We start from the raw sequence: 17,559 nt of genomic DNA, 5'->3' as shown, positions 1-17,559 counted from the left end.
ATTGCTTTGATTCCTAACTAGACTCTACACCAACTATCATTTTGGGATAGGATGTAGAATTAGTTGTTCTTCCTAAAAACCTACCAAACCAACAACAATTGTTTTTCCCTCACATGAGTTGGATTAACTCCCCAAAAGGGAAGTTAGCTCATGATCCTTGAGACAATGAATTTAAACTAGAGAAACAAAGAAAGAGAGAAAAAGGAAGAAGATAAACAATCAAACTCACTTCTATTTATTTTCTAGAAGAAAACAAGTGTTTCCTCCATTAAAACTATTATAAGCTTCTTACCAAAACTAAAAACTAACTTATGATTTTTTTCACTAAGGAACTAAAATAATGCCATGTAAGGAAAATAAGTCAAGGGAGTAAATGGAGTGTCCCCCACCCTTGTCTAATTTCTTCTCAATTTGAGAGAAATCTCATTTCCTCCCACGTGAATCATCAAACCACATTAATTCATTTTTATCCACCACATTAAAACAAAGTGACACCTTGATTTTTTTTTTTTTTTTTTTTTTTTTTAACACCTAATCTAATTTATTACATGCAAGGTGTCAACTTTGCACCAATAATTTGTTATTTTTGTCTTGACATGCTCCATGATTGATGACTCATCCAATCTTGTGGCCCCCAAGATAGTGGGTCCATGTGCGATCCAGCTGGCGGTCCGGTATTTGGCAGTTTTAACTCTCCCGCCTATGCGGAGTTCATCACCTTGATTGTCCGAGCAGCTCTCTTGTCGATTCGAGTCCCTGGGGTTCGAGAGGTAGGAGCTTTGGAAGTTTGATGCTTCGCGGATTTGGAAGAATTCATATATACTGCTCCTCGTGTTTTATCGCGAGTTTAACCAATATTTCCATGTTTACCGCAAATACCGCAAAAGTATGAAAATATATTTATTTCATGATTATTAAACACATAATTAACCAAATTTATATGTCTCAATGGGGTTTCATAATACACTTTTTGGTGCTTATCACACTACCCCAAAACAAAGACTTTGCTTGTCCTCAAGCAAAGAAGAGACACTAAAATAGATAAGTGGCCAAAAATGTGTAGTCCTAACTAATTCTCGCGTTTAGCAGAGCGGTTGCATTGACCATATGCAACAAGGCCTTAAACCACTAGGAATTCCCTAGTGGAAGTTATAGCCCTCGTGAGAGTTTTCCGAAAAAGATACTCACAAACTTCATTTATACTACAACGACTCAAATGATTTAAACTTCGTTTCCTAAATTAATCTCGATATCCATACATCTCCTTAGCAGGAACGAGGATTGATTTCTTTGAAACTCAAGTTAATATGTATTCAATAATTAAAACATCTACATATGATTATTCGTGCAGTGAACTTTTCATTGAAATGTACTAGCAGGGTTGTTTCTGGATCCTTTGGAGAGCATACCTAAATGGGTTCTCACAGGTATGTGTTGAAACACAATTTCACTCAAAATTTTACCACTAAGGTTTTGTTAACTCCAGTATGCAGTGGGCACACGTTTCCTTACATCTCAATGACAGTCAGAGGAGCCGATGTCGATCAATCACGTCTACTACTTATTATCACACCACCCTACTCCTAATTGAGCTAGAGGTCTTTATTAGGTATTGTGGGGCTTAGGTGATAGTGTACAAGAAAATGGAAATGGATAATCAAAATTTACGAGTATGAGAGAATAGGGTCTTCATATATTTACACTAGAGAAATCCTTGTTTCCTTTCCTTCTTCTAATTAAGTTTTTTCCAACCTTGTTCTTAAGCCTCTCGATACCGATATATATATATTTATATATATATATATAATATATATATATATATATAGGCTTAAGAACATGATTATATTTTTTTTTCCCCGAAGTAAATGGCCGACTTATATTTAGGACAAGTCTTTCTCTTTATTCTTCCACATTTCATCCTATTTCTCATACTCATTACTTAGGTAGGTTCTTTCATTTGGTTTAATAGATGGGTAAGGAATTTTTTGTGGTGAAAGTGAAAGGTTTGATGAAAGGTTCATTGGAGTGACTAGCAGAATATTTATAACAATAACAATTTTTAGCTATGTCGATCCAAAGAAGGCCTAAATTCTTCTGTGGGTTCGGTGGTGATCAAGTAAGTAGATCGTGATTTCCTCTAATCGAAAAACTACTCCTCCTCTGGTCATCACACACAAATCACTCATGTCAAGGCTTTTGGTTAGATTCTCACAGGATTTATAGTTTAAGTAACTAACCGTTGGTTCCGTAAACTTACTTGCTATGTACAATCGATGATACTCGATACATGAATATTCATGAAAAGATGTATAAACTATTACATAATGATTATCTAAAGTTTCTTAAAACAAATCCTAATTCGGATACTAATGTGAGATTTCTAGACAATTTTCATCATTGAAAAAGGAAACAAGACTTTGTCACTAAGTACAATTATTAATATGAAAAATAAAACAATATACAGGCTACAAGATGCCTAATTTTTTGCTCTGAGTTTAAAAACACCCCCAAACGTAATGATGCTTAGTCCTCGAAGGATCAATAATTAAAAGAGAAAGTACCGAGAACCGTGGAGCAAAATTAGGGCTAGATTGCCGAACAGAGGTTGAAGATCATAATATATTATTCGAAAGAACAAGAAAATGTTCAATAGCACACTAAACATAGCACATGAAATAAAAAAACATAGCATACGAAACATGAAAAACAATAGCACACCAAACATAAGGTTTAGCTAGATATATGTACAATGGCAAACTCAAGTTTACCATCCAAATAGGATGTGAAGGTCTCAAGGCCCCTCTTTAAGGAAATGCATTTCCTTAGCATCGCACCAATAGATAATAGTCTGCCAAATTTCTGCCTATTCTTTGTCTCCGGATTCCCTCAAATTGGTCTTCATCTTTTCGTCCTTTGGGTAACATCGAACATGCCTCGTATCGAAAGGGGGCAGCCCATTGATGAAACCTCAATGAGCGAATGATTCGCTTTGTTGGGCACATGGAATCCATCTTGACCCAGTCATAAAAAGTAGCTGCAAACTGTGGGAAATGTGTCTTCATGATCCGCAAGCGATGGTAAAAGTATATACCGATCCCGAAAGTCTGAGCTCGTTTCAGCCGAGATAACACAACCTAAAATATTAAATAATGCATGACCTTGAGCTAGTGCAATCAATACAACGCAGCGCCTCATTGGCGAGTGAAAAAAATGCCAATCTCCCATAATGTTCGGAGTACAAATAACATTGTAGTCCCCATGTTCATGGTCATGCTTGCTAATGGAATGGTGATGTTGCGCCATGGCACATGGCCATTTCCTTCTCGTTTGATCTCAAGACCATCACCATAAGAGTCGCGAAACGCTTGCCACTGAAAGGAACGGTAAGAATTATTATAGATGTAATGCCAAGATGCAGCAGGTTCGTGGTATGGAAGGTCCAAAGTTAGGGCAAGTTGTTGTTCAGAAAAGATATGAGGTGTGTCACCAACTCGGATTGTGAACCCGTCTAAGTAGAAACCATGCACATGGTTGAATGCTGGTGTGTCTTCCATATTAGCATAAAAGTATGCAGCCAAACTCGGAGAATAAGTTTGGTCAGGTTGAAGAATTAGGGAAGACCACCCAATGTTTGTGATGTAATCATGGAAGAGATGGCCATAGGCATTGGAATCCATCATAGACTGAAATGATTGCTCAGGAATGAGTTTGGGAGGTACCATTGATGATGAAGATGCAATGTTTGATGAAGATGCAATGGTGGATGAAGTAAAGAAATGGGTAACGATACCGGCAACTGGATGGAAAAATGAGTATGTAAGAAAATAGACCCTCCTGTAGCACATGTTAAAATTATATTAGTCACAACGGAAATGATGACAATCCTACTAAGCATTTCATACAAAAGAAGACAAAAAGATAAGACAAAATACATAGTATGACGGAAAAACGTAATAACATATATGATTATATACTTATTGACTTAGTAATATCATGGATTCTTATATTGATCTTGGAGATGCATATTTTGCACCGCATTTTAGGTCTTCTATTTGTTGGTCGAAATGCATCCGAATGTCCCCTTGGCTAGAGAGTACATTTTGATTTTCCATTAGGAGAGCGTGATTTTGCAAGGATTGAGAATGATTTTCCAATATCTCCTCCCGCTCAACATCATGCGTTGTTTGACGATCTTGGAAATCCCGAAGAGTTGTGATGATGATATTCCTCGACGTGTGTAGTTCCCTCAAACCCTGATGAAGAAGTTTAATGCCTTCCATGAGATTAATAATATTCAGCATGGCATTTTCATCAAATAAATGGTCAGAATTTGAGCTTGGGTTGTTCTGCTCATCTATTAGAGTATCAGGGGTCCAAAAACCAACGGAGTAGTCTGTTTGGAGTACCTTTATATATGCTCTTTGAAGGGGTGTCTCTAGAGAAATTATTGGATAACCCCAACGCATCATAATCTGCGTTACTAAAGTGGGTAGGGGTGCTGACCTTCTTGTTTTCTTGGTGATTACGTTCTAGAGGTGTTGGATTAGACAAAAATCATCTCTTTGAGTTTGCAAAATCCAAAGTAGGTGAAGTTGAGGCTTTGTGAGTTCTGATTGGTGTGATGTACCTACCATATTATGTCCCAACCAGTGGAGCATAACACGTTGATTCTGTTTCAAAGAGCGTTGAAGAACAATGTGATGTGTATTTTCGACGTCGCGATGAGATACGGTAGCTCGTAGTAAGGTTTTTGCGGAATCAAATGATGACTCTTGAAAAAGGGACTCCTGGGTATTTATTAGGATTTGAAGTATGTCGGAGATCATTTCCTTATTCAATTCCAATCGTTGTCCATAGGCATTGAAGTAGAATTTTCCATCTTCATATCCGCTAAATTGGTAGAACATCAAAACCAATTCTCAGGAATAACCAGCTGCCGAATGATATAGAAGAGGCGTCCATCCGCGACGATGATTTCGTGTCAAAATAAGGAGAAAACCGCCCTCTTCGAAAGTTTTCGATAGTCTTTCTCTGCCGCTATTTTTCTTGGTTGAGCCATTCTTGAGGGAAGGATAGTGAAAATTGTTTGAATAAGAATGGCTGAAAAGAAGAGATTTATAGCCAATCTATGAGTCTATACCAATCTGAGTCCAAGTGTAGTTAATGACCCATGTGATTATGAACAAAGATCATAGGGGATCCACAAGAAGTCTTTGTCATGTCAGATATCCAAATACAACTAATGAGATGGTTTAATGTTAGAAAATACGGAGGAAAGTTTCACAGGGTAGTTAGACTTACATGTAATTTCAGAAATGATGATTATAACTCAGTAATAGAATATGGATAGAATAATCGAGCTGCATGTGTGACAAGTGTTATGTGTACCTTGTAGCGTGCGCGATTTTCTCTGAACACCATGTGTATCCATTAATTATTTTGGTGAGTTTTGGATGGCCTTTCTTTGTTATGGTTTGTTTATTTATTTACTTATTATTATTTTTGTTATTATATTTATTTTTTATATATATTTATTTTTATTATTATTATTTATTATTATATTATTTATTATTTTATTATTTTATTTTTTTAGAGAGGAAAAGACAACTAATATACACAAATATTTAATACGGAACTTCTCCATTTAATACGTAACCCGTACAAATGTGTGAGAATTATTTAACACACCATACTAATATACAAAATGAAAATCGGAAAAAAAAAGAAAAACGGTTATATAGATCTAGATGTTCTGGATCATGTTATGCATGAGTGACAAGAGAATAATGATAAACACTGTTATCACGATTAATGTGATAGCCTATTCGCGTTGCTCCTTTTCCCATTGGTCTATTTGATTTATTATATTCAAGAAATTGAAAATTTGTGAAGAAGAATTTGTGAAGAGTGAGAGAAGGGAATGAGTGAAAGTGGAAAGGAGAGTTGTATTTATAACTTGATTTCTGACCGTTGGGCATCTGACCGTTTGGATCGGTCCGTTGGGTTCTGACCGTTTGGATCGGTCCGTTGGTTTTGACCGTTGGGCTTTGAGAGTAGGCCCAATGAATCAAGGAGCAAACTCATATTTTTGAAAGTACTATATTCGCATAACATAAATAATTTCTCATTCAAACCGTCTGGAGATACAAAATTATGAGAAATCAACCGATATATAATAATTTAGTACTAAAAAAATAAAAATGCAATGCATAAGGGAAATAAATGACATAGTCATTTCTAAACCAAGGGAAATAAACAGACAATCGAATCCTCGGGGTTAGCGTAAGATGAACCCGGTTTCTACGCCTTCGCCACGCACGAACTTCAGCCGAAATGACCGGTGCGGAATGTGGCCTATAGATCAGAGGAACCGATCTTGGAATTGCTCTTTGAAGTTACCATCATCATTCTCCTGAAACGGCCTTGGCGATTTCTCATTTCTTGTTGGAAGTCAATGCGGGAAGTAAGCATCTCTTCTGGCGAAGAAACATCCTGCGATACTAGTATTCATGTGCCTCAAGGCCCATAGGAGTATTGATTCGTAGCGATGGTATCTTCATTAAAACAAATGGGGTGGTGAAGGAGGAGGAGGAGGTACGCGTTATCATGCTCAATGTCATCTCTAGCTACCGGGTCCCAAAGGGTCTAAAAAACACAAGTCTAAAAATTACAAAATTCTCGAAAGACCTTGTTTCAATGAAAGGAGTAGCGGATCGAACCCTAAGTTAAGCATAAGATGAGTAACAAGTACAAAGAAGAGGACGGCGTTATGCGCCATCATTGACGCTAATTGGTTACGCCCGAGAATCTTTGGTACACGCAGTTCGAGCCAGTGTTGTACTCTCCCTCGAGAAGCGTGTCAAACATCAAATCCCTCGTGGTCGGATATTCTGACAATAATAGGGTCGGACTATCAGAATTTATCGGAATCTGTGCGGTATTCGAAATCAACTCCAGCATGAGTTCACGTTCCAACCCATCCGCCGTAATCCAAAATTCGTCACCCCGAAACCTCCATTGTTGTAAAATTTCAACACTAAATCTTCGGAGTACTTGAGCTGGAATTCGGTGCAATAGATATTCCCACTCTCTACTAGCAATTTCTTCATCGAAAAATAGGTGAAACATCCCGGAATTGTAGAGATTTCCGAAATTTCGCTCAACTGTGATTCTCCTTCATGCTGCCATAGCGCGGTGTAGATGATCTTTTGAGGGTGCAAATAGCAAGAGGAGGTAGGGGAGATGGTGCTGGAGGAAGGGGGTTGAGTTTGGTGTACTTTGGCCCACGTGCGCGGGTCGAATTCACACCTGCCTTGTCGCGCGCGCGAGTGATGTGTATGGGGGACAAGATCCGATTTTTGTGGGAGAAGAAATGAGAGGGTGGACGCTGCGGGTGCCTCGCTGGCGGGGCTTTGTACCCGGATTTTTATTTTTGGGTCGGTCAAAATTTTGGCCCAAGCCCAAATGAATATCAGAAATTTCCTTTATGTCCCGAAATGTTCCGAAATTTCAAACGTGAAAATTCGATTCGTTTCAACTCCAAATTGAACGGATGAGATATCAAAACGATCGGCATTAAAAATGCCAACCACTAGAATATGAAAAAAAATCACATTCAAATATATATATATATATATATATATATATATATATATATATATATATATATATATATATATATATATATATATATATTTTACTAACTTTGGTTTTTATTTATTTACACTTTTATATACAAATGTACAAGTCGAGAAGAACGTGTCAACAACACCGGAAGTCCAAATAAAACAACACATCAAAACAACTTAACTCAGTAACTTTCATGTCGGCTCGGCTTAACCCAATCCAGCCCGATCGTGGGCTTATCCTTTATGTTTTGGGGCCTAGGGTTCGTGATCTGCGGTACCATCCTTGACCAATGTGCAATGGTCTAATAATAATATTCCCTTAGTACATATGGTATAGCCTTTAAACCGCCCCCAAACAAATACATAGAAAACCGATCGGGTTGGCCTCGGTGGAATCCATTGCCTGCACATTTAACAGGAAATGTCCGATGGTGCATATCACGATTCTCTTTGGGCACCATGCTAGGTGCTAATAATTAAAAAGAAAACGAGTATATACATGTTGAGTCTTTTTACATCAGATCCTCAAGACGAATGTGAGTCTTTTAACGTCAGATCCTCAAGACGATTGTGAGTCTTTTAACGTCAGATCCTCAAGACGAATGTGAGTCTTTTAACGTCAGATCCTCAAGACGATTGTGAGTCTTTTAACGTCAGATCATCAAGACGAATGTGAGTCTTTTAACGTCAGATCCTCAAGACGATTCCCAACCTGTGGGAATAACGGGACGACGACGAAGTTTATCCTACTGAGCTAATGTCAGACAATAATATACCTTATACCAGCTCATCTCGGATAGAAGATCAAGACCGGACGTAAAGGAGTTTGAGAGTTCATACACCACCCCATCCTTTTCGCGACATCGCTTTCGAGCAAAAGTACTACGACCATTACCAATTCGAGATGGGTGAGATTTACACCAAATGATGAGTTGGAGTTCGCGAGGAAGAGAATAGAAAAGGGAAGAAAAAGAAGGATTTGAAATTTTGGTACCCATTGTTTTCCGTATGCACGCTTTGCTTAATTATCGAAGACATTTATACTCAGCTCAAGTAGAGTTTTGTGGACTAAGGTTCCGGGCTTGCAACCACACACTCTAGGGATTTTTAGAAAAGAAAATAGAAGAGGGCCCTGGCTACCCTAATGGCATACTTTTCCCCGTTTAAATACATGGAAAGATGTACACCAAATAATCTATTAGTCTCAGATAGACCGGATCATCGAGAAGAGTCTCTTCGACATCCGAGAGAGCAACTCATGATAATGTTTAAGGCGCTGGCCATTTACTTGAAATTCGCTACCATCATTTACGCTTTTCACAGATAGCCCCATAAGGGGTGACAAAGCAGAGACAAAGAAAGGACCGCACCATCGAAGTTTTTAATTTTCCTAGAAAAAATGTGTAATCTTAAGTTGTACATCAAAACTTTTGACCGACTTTGAACTCTTTTCTCAATATGTGTTTGTCATGCACTCTTTTCATGTTGGCTTTATAGGATTTCGAGAGATCATAGGCATCAATTCAATTTCCCTCAAGCTCATTTAACCGCAAATTTTCTTTTTTACCGCCACGTTAGTGTTATAATTGAGGCTTTTGATGGCCCATGTAGCACGGTGCTCAAGTTCAACCGCAGATGACAAGGTTTTCCAAAAACGAGGCGATACGGAGACATCCCTATAGGTGTCTTAAAAGTCGCTCTCAGATGCCCACAAGACATCGATAATCGTAGAGACTAGTCTTTCCTAGATGGATTGACGCTTTTTCCAAAATGGATTTGATTTCTCAATTAGAGACTTCTACTTGACCAATCGGTTTTGAGGATGATACGGAGTTGCCACTTTGTGCGTGACTCCATATTTCTTTACTAATGATTCAAAAAATTTATTGCAGAAATGTTTTCCCCCGTCACTAATTATAGCTTTTGGAACACCAAATCGAGAGAAAATATTTTCTTTTACGAACAAAACGACCATTTTATGATCGTTAGCACGACATGCCAATGCCTCAATCCATTTTGACACATAGTCAACTGCTACAAGTATGTATAGGAAGCCATGAGAATTTGGAAATGGACCCATGAAGTCGATGCCCCATACATCAAAGATTTCCACAATTAGAATGGGATTTAAGGGCATCATATTGCGTTGAGTATTGCGACCTAACTCTGGGGCAGCGATTGCATGCTTTGCAATGGTCATCATGCATCATCAAAAACAGTGTTGGCCAATAAAACCACATTGTAGAACCTTGGCCGCAGTTTTCTTACCACTAAAATGACCACCACAAGATTGTTCATGACGTAGGATAACACATCGTTGTGTTCCCCGGTCGGAATGCAACGGCGGATTAGTTGGTCCGAACAATACTTGAAGAGGTAGGATCATCCCGAAATAGAATTTCACAAAGGATAAAAAAATTTTCCGGTCATTACGAGACCAAGATAAAGGGACTTCCTCGGTAACTAAGTAATTTACTATGTCCGCGTACCAAGGGGACGAAAAATAGAGTACAAGTGTTCATCCGAAAAGGAATCACGATAGGTTCGGTTGATCGGTATCAACATCACCGACAAGTCTTGATAAATGGTCTGCAACCATATTTTTGCTACCTTTTTTATCTCTAATTTCGAGAGTAAACTCTTGCAAAAGGAGAATCCATCGGATCAACCTTTGTTTTGCATCTTTTTTCGCTAATAGATAACGGCGCCGCATGGTCGGTGTAGACAATAGTTGGAGAACCCACTAGGTAAGGATCGAAACTTATCCAACGATATACAATGGTGAGAAACTCTTTCTCGGTGGTATATAGTTACGTTGAGCTTCATTAAGGGTTTTACTCGCATAGTAAATGACAACCGGCTTATCTTCCGGCGTTGCCCTAGTACAGCTCTATAGCATAGTCGCTCGCGTCACACATTAATTCAAAAGGTTTAGACTAATCAGGTGGTTGAATTATGGGAGCGGTAGTTAATGCAGTTTTTAATATCTCAAAGGCTTGTTTGCAACTGAAACTGAAATAAAAACAAGATCTTTAAGCAGAGATTGGTTAAAGGTCTAGCAACCTTTGAGAAATCTTGAATAAATCTCCTATAGAAACCTGCGTGTCCTAAGAATGCGCGAATGTCTCGAACTGTTTTTGGTATGGGAAGTGAAGCAATTTTTTCTATCTTAGCTTTGTCGACTTCGATTCCGTCCTTTGAAACGATGTGTCCTAAAACTATTCCTTTAGTAAACCATGAAATAACATTTTTCCCAATTAAGAACAAGGTTTTTCTCTTCACAACGTGTAAATACCTTTTCAAGATTTGATAGACAGCTATCGAAAGAATCCCCATATATTGAGAAGTCATCCATTAATACTTCCATAAACCGTTCAACCATATCACTGAAAATATGAAGCATGCAAATATGGAAAGTACTGTGTGCATTGCAAAGGCCGAAAGGCATTCGTCTATATGCAAATGTACCAAAGGGACAAGTGAACGTTGTCTTTTCTTGATCAGCAGGGTCTATGACTATCTGAAAATAACTTGAATAACCATCAAGAAAACAGTAATAGGCATGACCGCTAAACGCTTCGAAAGCATCCGATCGATGAATGGAAGTGGAAAGTGATCCTTACGAGTGACGGCATTAAGTTTGTGATAGTCAATGCATATTAGCCATTTTATTGGGATACGAGGGGAAATGCATTCATCTTTATCATTTCGCACAACTGTAATGCCGATTTCTTTGAACTACGCGTACAGGACTCACCCAAACACTATCGAGAGATAGGGTAAATAATGCCCGATCTAGTAATTTTAACACTTCCTCTCGGACCACATCTTTCATGGTAGGTTTTAGGCGACGCGGTTCACGCGACGCCTTAGCATTTTCTTCCAGGTATGCGATGGGTGCACACATTAGGTTCAATGCCTTTAATGTCATCGAGGGACCATCCAATAGCGTAACGATGTTGTTGAATGACATTAATTAAACGAGCTTCCCGATCGTCGACCAATGTGAAGAAATAATAACCGGATGACGACCATCCGCATCAAGTCAGACGTATTTTAATTCGAAGGAAGAGGTTTTAATTCAAGGGTGGAGTGGGTATTAAAGATTTGAGGAAGGTCATCATCCATGCAAGAAAACAGATTGATGATCATCCAAGTTACTTGACATCACCGGTTGTGGTAATCGAGGTCAAAAATAATGGTAATCGACTCTAATAACTCATTTACTTCGTGTGTATAATCATTGTCCTCAAACTCAGATTCACTAAAGGAAAGAAATTGGTACACTTTATCTTCGTGAAAAGAGTTTGTGAAATACTCTTTGAATGTCGCCAACCCCGCTGACCTCACCATCAATGTCGCTCGAAGTTGTTTCATCAACTTGAACACATTCACCTCGACCGAAAGATTTCCGGCGGCATGGTCATGGAACCATCTCTACGCTTAATAAGAGCATTAGCAAAGGGCGCAGGAACGGACGCCCTAAGATGATAGGAATGGAATCACATGCAACTTCGATCCAAAATAACAAAGTCTACGGGATAGAAGAAATCCTCGACTTTTACAAGGACGCTTTTCCACAATTCCTTTTGGATACTTTATGGAACGATCCGCTAACCGTAGAGTCATGGTGGTAGGTTTGAGCTCATGAAGACCTAGTTGTTTAAATAAATAATATGGAAGTAAGTTCACACTAGCTCCTAGGTCTAGTGGTGCAAGAGTGCGGTATTTGTCACCTAAGGTGCATGGAGTCGCTGGTCTACCGTGGTCCTTGTATTTTACTATACCATTGTGTTCGGTGATGGAGGGAAACCGCTCGATGAGGAACGCTTTGTTGAAGAACATTAGTTCTCCTTTTTGTGGTGCACATATCTTTCGAAATTTTGCATGTTTTGGTAATAGTGTTAAGGCATCGAGAAAAGGTAAGTTGATTGTTAAATTTTGAAAAGTCTCGAATTTCAAAGAAAAATTCTCATCGTTTTATTCTTTGCTGCCGCAAGTAGAAACGGTGCCTTAGGGCAGAATTTGGCAAAGGGGTCTACTTGCTTGTTTCCTACATTTGAAGGTGTTGACTTTGTTGGATCTGGGGAATCTTCCGTAGGTTCATTATTAGAAATAGATTCCTTGGAATCCTCTTTTTCCTTTGGTTGATCATCTGGCATACGTATCTGATTGTCTACAGTTTTTCCAGATCGTAGAGTAGTGATTGCATGCACCTCACCTTGGTTGGGGGTGCTTGTACCAGGGGCATTGGTGAGTTCAAAGGCTGTGTTTGCTGGTTTAGGGTTTAGAATTGCTTATGCAGAAACACGCTTTCGACTCTTTTCTTGCGCAATTTCTTTGAAGTGATTGTTGGATAGATGTTAAAATTTGAGACCGGTTGGTTCATGTAAGCCAAGAAAGTCTCATTTGTCCTATCCGTAATGGTTGGCGCAGGTTGTGCAAATGTAGTAGTTCTCGATTATTGCTTAGAAGTTGTTGATTATAGTTGGGATCCGGATTAGCCGGAACAAGGCCGCGGTTGGTTTGATAGTTAGTATTGGAATTATTTTGAAATTGACCTTGTTGGTATTGTTGATTATTTCCTTGGCGGTATGGAATAAAATTGTTGGTAGGTCGAACAGCGGATTAGCTTAAAACCCGGAGGAGCCCCCATTTGTTGGTTATTTTGGCCAAGCTTAAATTCGGATGTTGTCTCCACGCCAGCATTAGGAATGTTGAATGTACATGCCTCCTCCGATTGTTGAGTAGGGGAAGCATACAACAAGGGACAATATGCATCGATGGTCGACTAAGACAAAGGACACAAGGGGCGTGTCAACGCTCATGACCGGTTTTGGTAGTTGATCGTTTACTTAAACTGCAAGGGCATCTACTTTTTTAGTTAGGGATTCTATCAAATTTTTTATTTCGGGATCGGGTTTTACCTCAAAAATAGATGTGGCCTTTGTAACATTGTCCTTTGATGACCGAGACGACTCCGTGTTACCCCAGTGTGTACCTTTTTTCGCTTGTTTTTCAAGAAAAGTGTAAGCTTCTGTAGCTCCTTTGTCCATGAAGCAACCGCCGCTCATTATATCAAGAGTTTCTTTTGATGATCGAAAAGACCATTAAAGAATGAACGAACAAGGACAACTTTGTCCAACAGGTGATGAGGACATTCTAACGTAAGATCGAAAAAACGACTCCATGCTTCTGTAAAGGATTCATGAGGATTTTGACGAAAGAATTGAATTTTCTGAAGCATTTCAGTTGTTTTCTTCTGAGTGTAAAATTGAAGCATGAAAGCTTGAGCTAGTTTATTCCATGTATCTATGGACTGTGGCTGTTGTCCTGCTAGCCAGATTGACGCTTTTTCCGCTAAAGTGAATGGAAACAGTCGAATCCGGCAAGAGTTGTTCCTTAGAGACTGCTGGATGGTGAAATGTTGTTGCCACTTGTTGAAGCCTACGAAGATGATTGTAAGGTTTTTCGTGCTCCAAACCATGATATATAGGTAACAAACTGAAAACGTTTGGTGGGATACGAAAATCACCGACAATGTCCTCAAGTTTGATGCAGGAAGAAGGTCCTTCCCCAGAATGCAAGATAGAAATCGAGGGACTTCTCTCGCTGGAGGATCGCCGGCCATAATGACAGAAGTTGATGGCGACGAAGGATTGTGATGAAGGTAATTAGCAGTAGAAGAACAATTTTTAGGTGAGAACTTACGCAATTGCTTATCGTATTTTTTTCGACGATAGGTATGTTCAATTTCTTTAGTGGAACCAGACCTTAATCTCATGCAAGCATAAAATTAGATCTAACTTACAGAAGGAATTTAGTAGGACTCGAATTTTATTATTATCTTAAGCATTAGAGTTTAACAACATATGCCTAAGCTGCTGCTAACGTAGCAGTGAAGCTAGGAATACGTATGCATAAACCAACAGCCAGGTCACAAGAGAGATATGAGGGAGGCTTTCCGTGCAAGCACGGTTCTAATTAAGTAACCTCAATCTTTCAATTTTCCTAGACACCATTGGAATATGATTTAAGATTTATGGAATTAAAATTTATGCAAAGGCGGTATTAATTTTAATTTAATTTGTTTTTATTTTTATTTTATTTTATTTATATTATTTTTTTAAAGATTTATGCAAGGGTGAAAATACAAACATGCAAATGCAATCTACTCATACAATACTAGGTGCAGTAGCATGTGAAGGTACTCTACTCATACGTATAACTATACGAATAGGCAAGCTTGTGTCATTGATAAATATTTCCATACGCATGCATAAAATATACATCAGTAATAATGCATATATGCGCTTAATTTATAAATCGATATTACGTAAACGATATCAACAAGAAATAGGCAAATTTGAATCACTCATAATGATCTAAATACATAAGCATGCGGATATAGTATACATAATACAGATAAATACGACAAAACTAAACATGCAAGGTATTATACATAAACTAAAATATTTACTTTTGTATTGCATAATAATTCGATTTCGACAATACTTATTGAGATTGCGAATGTCATATAGAGAGCAGCTTTTACCCGTAGGGTTTAGAAACAACTTACCCAACTCAGATTTTAACCCTCGTTGGAATGTTCTCCTCTTTCTTGACAAAATCGACTTATTAGACAATACCGCAGTGCGATAATCGTGAAATATTAAACATGCAACAAGAAACATTTATAATGAGAAAGACATATACCCATGCAAAACAGTACCATTGATATGTAAATATACATTAATATGCAATTCATGTCCGTGTAATCGTGATATAAATATTTACCGGTTAATTTAACTTGATTCATGCATAATTCTAGGCTAAAACTTAAATAATAATCCATAAATTTTTCCTAATACTATATACATGGCATACATGCAGAAAAAAACATAAAAAAAAAATTACAATAATACTGAAATTTTGGAACCTCAGAGCTTCCGCTTTTTTCGCGGAAACCAAAACAAACGCTTTCATTGGCCGACGCTGATTAATCCCAAAGGATTATCGAATTTTTCAGGTACAGGGCCAGATATTTAGGCCTAGAAATGGATCAAGGTAGATCAGGAGATGCTGGTGGTTGAACAGGAGAAACAACTGAAGAAATTCACTCGCGGATGCGGGTCCCACTTTCACAGACGACTCTCACACCAGCAAGACGCTTGTCCAGTAATTCAGAATACTTTTAAATTTTCTTAGAAGTCTTATAATCGCCTGTATTTATCTTTCCCAGTCCTAACTTTTGGTACCTGGAAGTGGAACGAAAAAAATCCGTGAGCGAAGCTTACGTGTCTATTCATGAGGCAAAAATACTAAAACAACAAAAACGTAAAAACGAACGAAAAGGAAAGGAAGAAAGAGAATGGGGGTTCCCCCTTGATGCAACTTCCGATCCGTAGCACAAGTCCTATGGATTTAGAACAGCAGCGGCGCCATTTGATGTATACTTCTTTACTACTACTTAGAGGTTTGAACTCTCTAAATTGATGCAAAAGCAACTCAAGGTCCTTACTCACGATCTTCGATTTTGTAGAGTTGGAATAAGGATTCGAACCAACCTAAAGTCTAGGACAACTACAAATTGGTTGTTACAATAAAGGGAACTAAGGAGTAAGATTATAATACTAATGCTAGGTTTTCTTTCCTACACAACATTAAGAAAAACATTAAAGTTTGAATCATGCACTTAATACAAAAGATAATTTACTAAAGAAAGAAAAGTGGAGAGCTAATCCTCCTCATGTGATACTAACGTTTAGTTGTTGATTTGAAAAGTTTATTTATTCTTCCTAGACTCATAGACAAGCCCCTAATGGAAGAAAACTTGATCCCTAGCATATATGGCTCACTTAAGAGCTCATACATGCTAGCAAGTGGAACCAAGCAATGACTTGTCTCTAAGCTCATTGCTTTTATTCCTAACTAGACTCTACACCAACTATCATTTTGGGATAGAATGTAGAGTTAGTTGTTCTTCCTAAAAACCTACCAAACCAACAACAATTGTTTTTCCCTCACATGAGTTGGATTAACTCCCCAAAAGAGAAGTTAGCTCATGATCCTTGAGACAATGAATTTAAACTAGAGAAACAAAGAAAGAGAGAAAAAGGAAGAAGATAAACAATCAAACTCACTTCTATTTATTTTCTAGAAGAAAACAAGTGTTTCCTCTATTAAAACTATTACAAGCTTCTTACCAAAACTAAAAACTAACTTATGGTTTTTTTCACTAAGGAACTAAAATAATGCCATGTAAGGAAAATAAGTCAAGGGAGTAAATGGAGTGTCCCCCACCCTTGTCTAATTTCTTCTCCATTTGAGAGAAATCTCATTTCCTCCCACGTGAATCATCAAACCACATTAATTCATTTTTATCCACCACATTAAAACAAAGTGACACCTTGCCCTTTTTTTTCACTATTAACACATAATCTAATTTATTACATGCAAGGTGTCAACTTTGCATCAATAATTTGTTATTTTTGTCTTGACATGCTCCATGATTGATGACTCATCCAATTTTGTGGCCCCGCATAGTGGGTCCATGTGCAGTCCAGTGGCGGTCCAGTATTTGGGCAGTTTTACAACTCCCCGCCTATCCGTAGAGTTCATCACCCTGATTGTCTGAGCAGCTCTCTTGTCACATTTGGAGTCCTGGTTCGAGAGGTAGGAGCTTTGGAAGTTTGATGCTTCTGTGCGGATTTGGAAGAATTCATATATACGCCGTTCCTCGTGCTTTATCGCAGGTTTAACAAATATTTCCATGTTTACTGCAAATACCTGCAAAAGTATGAAAATATATTTATTTCATGATTATTAAACACATAATTAACCAAATTTATATGTCTCAATGAGGTTTCATAATACACTTTTGGGTGCTTATCAGCAACCCAGAATTTACTTGGGTGCAGTGGCAACTAGA

Source organism: Coptis chinensis, chromosome 9 (assembly GCF_015680905.1).
Source record: "Coptis chinensis isolate HL-2020 chromosome 9, ASM1568090v1, whole genome shotgun sequence".
NCBI classification, from domain to species: domain Eukaryota; kingdom Viridiplantae; phylum Streptophyta; class Magnoliopsida; order Ranunculales; family Ranunculaceae; genus Coptis; species Coptis chinensis.
This window is presented reverse-complemented; position numbering follows the sequence as displayed.